Source organism: Thamnophis sirtalis, unplaced genomic scaffold (genome assembly GCF_051295495.1).
Source record: "Thamnophis sirtalis isolate CommonGarterSnake01/CBP01778 unplaced genomic scaffold, rThaSir2_p1.2 scaffold_1, whole genome shotgun sequence".
Classification (NCBI taxonomy): Eukaryota; Metazoa; Chordata; class Lepidosauria; order Squamata; family Natricidae; genus Thamnophis; species Thamnophis sirtalis.
In genome coordinates this window covers 161,449,669-161,460,144 of record NW_028261381.1, presented here as the reverse complement: position 1 = coordinate 161,460,144, position 10,476 = coordinate 161,449,669, and positions in this window count along the sequence as shown.

Genomic DNA, 10,476 nt, shown 5'->3' with positions numbered 1-10,476 from the left:
TTAAAGAAAAGGAAAGTGTTACAACTGGAGATGCTCAAAGAATCTAAAATTGTGATGGATGGAATAAGAATGGAAAGGTCAGAGGATCCTAAGATGTACAGGTACAATGATAAATTCACCTCTTACGCTGCAGTTTGAACATCATTCTCTTCTTTCTATAATCTACCTGTTTCCTCATTTTCTTAGTTATAAATGTCAAGGACTATAACAGATGTGGGGCTATTTGCTTACATCGCAGGTGCTCTGTTGCTGTGTCAACTATCTTTCCTTTTGGTCAAATCACCGTCTGACTTGCACAAATCCAGGGGACTGAAATATACACAGAATAGTGAACAAAACGTGTTTTTTTTTTCCAGGACAGGATGTGCAGAACCTGGATCCGAAGTAATTCTTAAAGAGAGGCTATTTTTAATGGGTGTCTAATCTGCCTGCTGTGCCTTTCACATTTTGGGATAAAGGCAAGCTCTCCCACACTGTAAACCTGAATGTAAAAACAGTACACAGCCCAGCCAAGCCCAAGGACAACTGGCTATGTGTTTACCAGTTGGGTCCTTCCTGCTCTGTCTGGCCCAGACTCCTTGTTTATCTCAGGCTGGAGAATTGGAGGCCCTCCAGATCTAGCCTTTAGGAATCGATGGTGCAGCAGAAAATCAACAAGTCAGCTACAGTAAGCAGATATTCTTGCTCAGCTCTGTCTCCCCCACCACAACCTGGCACATTCTGTTCTCGGGCATGGCCCACACAGAGCATATCCGCCAATCTTAAGACTTTGCAGTTGGGTCGGCTCTTTAATCTTCCCCCAATTCTATTTTCTGCCTGTACCCCAGGCCTTCTGCAAGATTCTTCCCTTATTATGAAGGAATGGGATGGTGATATTGCAAGACCGTAACGTGAAATGTAAGAGCTGAAAATGGTAAAGAATAAATGAATATTATTTAATAAATAAACCAATGAACCAATGAATGAATGAATGAATGAATGAATGAATGAATGAATGAATGAATGTTATGTGAAACCACCAGAAGGGATGGATGTGATAACTCTGAATGGAGGCAGTTTGATTTGTTGAAATCGTTCAGTGATGGCAAATCTTTTTGTAAATGCATGCCAAAATTGTGGGTGCGTGCGAGCACGCGTGCCCACACCGCAATGTACCCTGCCCACCTGCACATGCACGCACGACTCCCCACATGGAGGGGGGAGTTTTTGCCCTTCCCAATCCCTGGAGGCTTTCCTGAAGCCTGGGAAGGGTGAAGACGGCCTCCCCTGGCCCCCCAAAGACCCTCTGGAAGCCAAAAACAGATTGTTTCCGAACATCCATTTGGCCCGTTGGACCTGTTTTTCATCCTCCCCAGGTTCTGGAGGCTTTCCTGAAGCCTGGGGAGGGTGAAAATGGCCTCCCCCCGGCCCTCTGGAAGCCCAAAAATCAGCTGGCCAGTGTGCACATGCGTGCTGGAGTTGATGGCTCGTGTGCCGGCAGATATGGCTCAGCTGGCCACCTGTGGCATAGGTTCGCCATGACAGAAATAGGTTAATGAAGACATACAGAGAAGTGAAGCTCTTGATTTAATTATGAATACAGAATAATAGACTTAGAAGGGACCTTCAAGGTTGTCTAGTCCAACCCCCTGCTCAAGCATAAACTATGTCAGACAAGTGGCTGTCCAGTCTCTTCTTAAAAGCCTCCAGTGTTGCAGCACCCACAATTCCTGAAGGCAAGCTGTTCCACTGTTAATTGTTTTTACTGCTTTAGGCTGTTTATCTCCTTGATTAGTTTCCATCCATTGTTTCTCACTTGCCTCTTGTGCTTTGGAAAATAGGTTGATCCCCTCTTCTGTGTGCAGCCCCTCAAATATTGGAACATTGCTATCATGTCATCCCTGGTCCTTCTTTTCTTTAGACTAGCTATACCCAATTCTTGCAACTGTTCTTCATATGTTTTAGCCAGTGACATGCGGTGAGGTTTATGGCTGGTGAGGCAAGCGGGCAAAAGCCGCCCTATGTCGGACACAGCGGCAGGGTGTTTGGATGCCCCGGAGCTGTGTCCGACATAGAGGCGGGATGCCTCTATGTCGGACAAAGCGCCGTGGCTTTGGCGGGGCTTTCTGAAAACCCTGCCAAAGCCCTGGCGCTGTGTCCGACATAGAGGCATCCCTCATCCCGCCTCTATGTCGGACACAGCGCCGGGGTTTTCTAAAAGCCCCGCCAAAGCCCCAGCACTGTGTCTGACATAGAGGCATCCCGTGGGACGCCTCTATGTCGGACACAGCTGCAGGGCTTTCGGAAGGGCTCTATCACACCAAGGGAGAACCCAAATCCCCCCCTCTCCTACAAAACAGCATCAGAAGGAGAAAGGAGCAGATTATATTAATGAAGACACCCCACACTTAAAGTGGTTCCCCTTAGACAGGGAACGGAAAATGATTATAAACATGCCTGCTGAATGGTCACCCTCCTCGCTTTAAAGGTTTGGGTTGCCAAATTCAACTCAGATACTTCCCAGCTGAGGGATTTCCTACTGCCCAATAAATGTGTTTATTTATGGGAATGGTTCCGAAACATTAAAAGAAGTGCCAGCCCGCGTGCCAGCAGAGGCGGATAACACACACACACACACACACACACACACAAACAAATTACTTACAATAATACAATTACTTACAAATTACATTAATTTTGAATTCCTCCCCCTCCCTCCGACGACATACCTTTTCCAGCTATTTCCCAGAGGATTTCAACTCTGCTCTTGTCTGCCATGATGAAAATGTAAAAATGTAAAAGGAAAAAGGCAAGAGCTGCTGAGGTCAGGCTGGGTTAGCTGCTGCCAGAGTCTCCAATGGATGACTCTGCTTAACTGTTTAAAAAGGCTTCTTAAAAAGCACCCTCTGCAGGAGGAGGCAAGAGAACCAAGTGGCTCATCTACATAAGGAATTTTTCGGATTTTAACCCTTGCTTAACTCTGCTCGAGTGATCATAAAGATAGATTAAATGAGGCATGTGGTTCTCCCGCCTCCTCCTGTAGAGGGCGCTTTTTTAAGAGGCTTTTTTAAATAGTTAAGCACTAAGCAGTGTCATCCACTGTGACTCTGGCAGCAACTACCTCAGCCTTTTTCCTTTTACATTTTTTTTCTTTTCATGATGACAGTGGTGAGGCTTTGCCACCCCTGCCGCCCTTGAGTGCACATCCCTGGTTTTAGCCTCCAGGCCGTTAATCGTTTTAGTTGCTCTTCTCTGCACTCTTTCAAAGTCTCAACATCTGTTTTATAACGAGGTGACCAAAACTGGATGCAGTATTCCAGATGTGGTCTGGATAGTCAGATGCATATCAAATGGATATGTGGATGCATGTGAAAGTAGGAATCTGAGGGTTAATAATAAAGTTTGCTATTATCCATGGACTGTAATAGCAGAAGAGGCAGAGATGAGTTTTAGGAAAAACTCTGCAAGATTGTGAATGAATGTGATCCAAGAGAAACATACCATTCCATACCCAGTTGGATCTGGACAAATTCCATTCCTATCGACAGCCACATTTTGAATGCCGTGTGCTAGGTTTTATCCAGAGCAACAATTGTACCAAGAGAAGTTTGTTTTAAATCTGGAACAGTTAAAGACTGCTTTAAGCTGCCTCAGCTGCAGATGTGATAAAAGCAACTGGACTTTCGGGTTTTTTTTTTCTTTGAAGACCTTTTGCTTTTCATCCAAGAAGCTTCTTCAGCTGAAACCTCTTCAGAGAAAAAACCTGAAAGTCCAGTTGCCTCTTGAAAAAGCACCTTTGGGACAACCATGACCTGGATGACTAAGAATCTCCATAGACATTAGGGCACAGTATTAAATAGCAATTATTAGTCATGTTCATGTCATGGTTAAGAGGGATGAGATAATAGAATGAATGAGAACTGAGTGACAAAACAAATATATGAAGAATGCATTGAGTGAAAGGGAAACATCAAGGAAAGTTGGATTTGAATGGACAAGATCTTCAAAAAGAAGTTAAGCAGTTTAAAAACCAAAAAGCAGCTTGTGAAATGGGACATGGTGGAAATAAAGATTATTTGCAAGGGGTGAAGTGAATTGTCTTGGTATAAACCATCCAGAATCACTTGTCAGTGAGATCGGCATATAAATGAAATAAACAGATAAACATATCTCTGCCCCAAGCTGTATTCCCTTTCCTTTCTCTTCTCTTGTGAATTTATTCTCTTTGGCTCCTTTTCTGTATTTTGCAGAATGGAATGGAATGTAAACAGAAATAAGGATAATAATATTCTTTATTGGCCAAGTGCGATCGCACACACAAGGAATTTGTCTTTGGTTCATAAGCTCTCAGTGTGCACACAAAAACAAAGTCATAAATCATAAGGCACAATAATAAATCATAAGATACAACCAACAAAGTGATCAATCATAAGATACCATGAAATGATACCTTTCCTGGAAAAGAATAGCATAAAGAATATATATTATGAATTATAATGGTTGGAAGATACATCCTAGGGCCGTGATGGTGGAACCTATGTCACACGTGGCAGAAGTGCCATGCAGAGCAATCTCTCCAAGCATGCAAGCTGTTGCCCGTTGCCCTTCCGGGTTCTGGTGCGCTGGCCAGCTGGTCTTCACGCATGCAGGAGTGCCGGAAACCGGAAAAGCAGTCACCCGGTACACATGTGCGTGGTGGGCGGTTGCTCTTCTGGTTTCCAGCACATGCATGCGCACCAGTCAACTGGTTTTCATGCGCGTATGCGTGCCAGAAACCAGAAGGCCAGGGAAACTGGAAGAGCAGCTAGGGAAGATGATCTTTCTGATTTCTGGCACATTTGCACGCTCCCATTTCGGCATAGTGTGCCAAAAAGGTTCCCCAACACTGTCCTAGGGCTACAAGACCCTGTCCTGAAAAGATTCCAGGCAATCTCCAGATATAAGCAATGAGATATGGAAACCTTTGTGAATACAGGCCCAGATCTTGTAGCTCTATATTATCCAAATCCTGCTAAATGGATGTGCTTTTCCCACCTTTCACCTTAAGCCACTTAGGGTAGAGGTAAGACCAGTGATGGGTTCCTACTGGTTCGGATGAACCTGTAGTAGTTTGGAGACCTGGGTCGCGGGAACTGGCAGTGACCCAGGCCTGCCATGCCCCTGAACCGGTTCTCCAGGCAGCGCCATTAGCAGCACCATCTTGTTTTCCGCTTCTGCACATATGCAGAACGATTTTTATTGCACTGCACATATGCACATCAAGTGCGCCATGCGCCCACAAGCGAACCAGCAGTAGTGCCTGCCAGAACCCACCTCTGGATAAGACCCTCAGAGCAATGGACTGAATTTCTGTGCTGAATGTGGTATAGCTATCCCTTGACCTAAGACCACAATTTTGCCCAATATTTCTGTTGCTAGCTAAGAGAAACATTTGTTAAGTGAATCTTGCCCCACTTTGCGACCTACCTTGTCACCATTGTTAAGCGAGCCCCTGCTGTTGTTAAGGCAGCAACACACTTGTTAAGTGAATTGGACTTCCCTATTGACTTTGCTTGTCAGAAGGTTACAAACACAACCCTGGGTCACTGCCAACTGTCATAAATACGAGTCAGTTGCCGCCCGTCCGAATTTGGATCATATGACCATGAGGTGTGTGTGTGCTGCAACTGTTGTAAGTGTGAAAAATGGTCATAAATCACTTTTTCAATGCCGTTGTGACTTTGGTCACTAAAGGAACTGTTGTAAGTCGAGGACTATCTATATTCTTCCTGTTCCTCTGCACAAAGTCAGCAGTTTTGCAAATGAAGCGGTTATCAACCAATAACTGTAGCCAATGCAGCCGCGAGTCCTTGCATGCTCTGTCCTTGAAAATAAAATCGATTTCCCAAAGGCTGCCAAAGCTTTCCCCAGGACTCTGGCACAGCAGAAGGGAAACTACAGAATGAACAACAGCAAGCTAAAAAGAAGGAACAGAAACAGGGAGTTGTGTTTACAGTTTATTTTTAAACAGGTGGGTTCAAAAGTATTCTCTTGTCAAGACCCAAGAACTATAAATATGCATCCTTAGTGGGCCGTGGAGGGGTTGATGTAATCCAATCCATACATGTTTCTGCCACAACCCGGTTCATTTGGGCTGTGATACTGAGTAAACACAGACCGAGTTACTGTTACTGTGACTCAGATTGAAACTGTTGAATGGGGATTGAAGGTGATGACATGATGCTGTCTGGCCACATGATTGCCTTCTGCCTAGCAATTGGAAGCTGCTTGGATGATGCCGACAGGCTGAAAATGTCCTCTCTTTTTTTTATTGAGTTTCATAATGCTCACAAGATATTGGTTTTTGATAAGGCAGCTTGAGCAGTGGATGAATGCAGCCAACTAAGGGTCTTCCTAGAGCAGAGGGGTTAAACTCAAGGCCCGGGGACTGGATCCGGCCCGCGGGATGCTTAGATCTGGCCCACAGGGCCACCCTAGGGACAGCAAAGGACCGGTTTGTGGTGCCTCTGCCAGTGAAAACAGAAAGCATGCAGCCCTCCCAGGCTCCATTTTCAGCTGCGATGGCCTCTTGCCGCCGTGTGCCAGCTGAAAATGGAGCTCGGCGGGGGGGAGGGGGCAGCAGGAGGCCGTCGCAGCTGAAAATGGAGATCTGGAGCTTGTTTTCACTGGCAAAGCACTTGGGCCACCACAGACATTCCAGACACGAGTGATGTCATGCTGGGCACGCCCACCCTGGCCACGCCCACCCTGCCCCCAAGGTCAAACACAACCCTGATGCAGCCTCAATGAAATCGAGTTTGACACCCCTGTCCTAGAGAATTCAGTGGGACTTTCTTTAGGCAGAATAGACCCAGGAAGGATTTTGACAGACTTGAGCATTGGGCCCTAGCCAACAAGATGTAATTCAGTAGTGAGAAAAGTAAAGTCCTGCACTTAATTTTCCTTCCTTTTACAGAAAAAACAAAACAAAAACAAAGGCAGCACCTGACTCAGCAGTAGTAACACTGAGAGGGAATCCTGATGAATCACCAATGACGTATAGCAATAGCACTTAGACTTAGCCCTTGAAGAGCATTCGGAGACTTCAGCTCGTCCAGAATGCAGCCGCGCGAGCGATTGTGGGTGCACCTTGGTACACCCAAGTTACACCTATCCTCCGCGAGCTGCACTGGCTGCCTATTGGTCTCTGGATACACTTCAAGGTGCTAGTTGTCACTTATAAAGCCCTTCATGGTATTGGACCTGGGTACTTGAGAGACCGCCTGCTGCCAATTACCTCCCAAAGACCCATTAGATCACACAGATTAGGCTTCCTTCAGGTTCCGTCTACTAGCCAATGTCATCTGGCTACTACCCGGGGGAGGGCCTCCTCTGTGGCGGCTCTGGCCCTTTGGAACGAGCTCCCCGCAGAGATTCGGACCCTCACCTCTCTCCAGGCCTTCCGAAAAGCCGTTAAAACCTGGCTGTGTCGGCAGGCCTGGGATCGATGAGTTCCCTTCCCCTCTCAAATCGTGTGGCTGTTGGTTGTTTTAAATGCCCTGTACTTTTTGTTGTAGTTCTTGTGTTTCCCTTCCCCTCCTTTGAGGGGAAGGGAATAGGGCGGCATATAAATAAAATGAACCTTGAACCTTGAACCTTATATACCACTTCGTAGTGCTTTACAGCCCTCTCTAAGCGGTTTACAGAGTCAGCCTATTTCCCCCAACAATCCGTGCCCTCATTTTACCCACCTCGGAAGGATGGAAGGCTGAATCAAGCTTGAGATTTGATCTACCAAATTGCAGACAGCTGGCAGACGGCAGAAATAGCCTGCAATACTGCATTCTAACCACCGTGTATGAGCCAGCAATGTGTTGCAGCTGCCAAAAAAGGCAATGCAATTCTAGACTGCATCAAGAAAAGGGTAGCGTCAAGACCACGAAAAGGGATAGTACCAGTGGTGGGATTCAGCCGGTTTGCACCACTCTGGGAGAACCGGTTGTTAACCTTCTCAGCAGTTTGGTGAACTGGTTGTTGGAATAAATCATTTTTCAGTGCTGTTGTGACTTTTGAATGGCCACTAAGTCTTCAAGGAAAAACAAAATCCAGCTGCCTTTTGTAAAACCATCTTTGAGACAACCATGACCTGGAGACCGAGAATCTCCATAGACATTTACAATGAATGGCTAAGACAGGGGTCGGCAACCTTAAACTCTCAAAGAGACATAAAAGTCCTAAACGGAAGCGCTCTATTCAATTCTGGAGCCAATCGGAAGTCCAGTTCCCTCACCATAGAGTCTCTTCCTAGCACTGCATCCTTTTTCCTCTGCTGACCTGAAGTCCAGTTCCCTCACCATAGAGTCTCCTCCTGGCACGGCAGCCTTTTTCCTCTGCTGACCTGAAATCTGGTTCCACCACCATAGAGTCACCTCCTGGCACGCCATCCTTTTTCCTCTGCTGACCTGAAGTCCGGTTCCCCCACCATAGAGTCACCTCTTAGCACGGCATCCTTTTTCCTCTATCTGTCCTAACCAAAAGTCCTATCAATTGTGGGGCCGACCGGCAACAGGGAGCCACAGCAGAGGGATGAAAGAGCCACATGCGGCTCCAGAGCTGCAGGTTGCTGATCCCTGGGCTAAGAGAACTAGGTATGTTTAGTCTGAGAAAGAGAAGGCTTAAGGGGTGACATGATAGCCATCTTCTAATACCTGAAGAGCTGTGACAGGAAAGAGGGGGTCAATTTATTCTCCAAACCACCAGTGGGTAGGACAAGAAGCAATGGATGGAAGCTCATCAGAGGAATATCCAATCAGGAACTAAGAGGAAATTTCCTGATAGAACAATTATTTGATAGTGAGAACAATGGAACTGCATGTCTCCCAGAGTTGCGGGGCCTCCATTGCTGGAGGTTTTCAAGAAAAGATTGGACAACATTTTTTTCCTGGATGGAAGAAGGCCTCCTGCCGTCAGCAAGGGTTTGGACTACAAGACCTCTGTCCCTTCCTTCCAGCCCTATGACTCTATGATATAATTCACAAAATACAGTATATTTCCCTATCTCCCAATCCTTATGCTTCATAGCTGTCTCTCCTGTATGGCGCATGTTATTTCCATTTCTAAATGGCTTATAAGGATTTTATGAGTGTACATTCTTTGAATTGTCATACTGTATTTTTAGGGATCTCCTCCAGCTTCTCAGAAAATAGACCCCTTGTTTGGAGGATGGCTGCTGCTTGTTCTGGGATGTGCTCTGTGCATGCAGGGAATTGTCCTGTTGAGTCACACTATTTCTCCTAGCCCACAATTCTGCTTCCAGCAATGATTAACTTGGCAGAGTTCACAGGCGGGTTTTAAAAGTGAGTGTCACGGCCATCCGTTTGTTCTTTTGTCTCTAAAATTAGAGATAAATAGTGCTACAGTCTATGTAGACCCCATTTAGTGATTATGGTTATTACCCATCCATGTCTCCTTTCTTCCAGGTTACAGTGGCTGCATTTGTGACTAATTACTCAAAAGAATAAATGGCACTTGGAGTTTTAGGCTCATAGGTGATACTAATAGAGAAAGATCCTTATTATTGTATAACCCAGAAGGGAGTTCTACAAGTTATCTCTTTTGACTGCTGAATTATCATGTAAAAACCATATTTCTTCCTCTTCTGCTCTTACAGGAGATTGAGGGAAATAATTGTTGTGTCTTCTCTATGAAATTCCCATCTTCCTTGTGTTGCATCTGTGTCAGGGGTGGGTTTCTCGCCCCGTTCCAACCGGTTCGGTTGGAACGGGGCCGGCGGCGTCCTCGTGCACGCGCGCTGTGCACGCATGCGTACTAGCGTCTGCGGGACGCTCCAGCTGCTCCTGGACGATCGCGGAGGTGCTGTATGCGTCCTGCGCATGCGTGGAAGCGCAGAACTCATCAAAACCGGGTAAGGACCGCGGGCGGGCGGGCGTGCCCTTCGCTGTTCCCGGAAGTTACTTACTTCCGGGTTCGGCGACCAACCGGTTCACAGGGACCGCCGCGAACCGGTTGAAACGCACCCCTGATCTGTGTGTAGCCTTACAGATATTATAAAGTCTTCGGGGAACAGCTGAACTGCTGGTACAGTGCTTTGTAAAGGACTGTGTATGCTGGTTATGCTATACACGTAGTCCTTGACTTACGACCACAATCGAGCCCAAAATTTCTGTTGCTAAGTGAGAAATTTGTTACTTTGCTTATTTTCACCCCGCCCCCAAAATCCCAGGAGCATTCTACAAGCCTCCTAAAGGCTATGCATGCCCTTTTTGACCAAAAATGGGCCCTGTTTTTGCGAAAAACAGGCCATCTTTGGGAGGTATGCAGAGTGCAAAAACTTTTTTATTTATTTGCCTCTTCAAAATCTTGGTGCATCTTATACTCAGAAAAATATGGTAAGTGTCCCATTTTACGACCTTTCTTGCCACATTTGTTAAGGGAATCAGGGCAGTGGTTAAGTTAGTAACACAGTTGTTAAGTAAATCTTCTGACAAGCGTTGACTT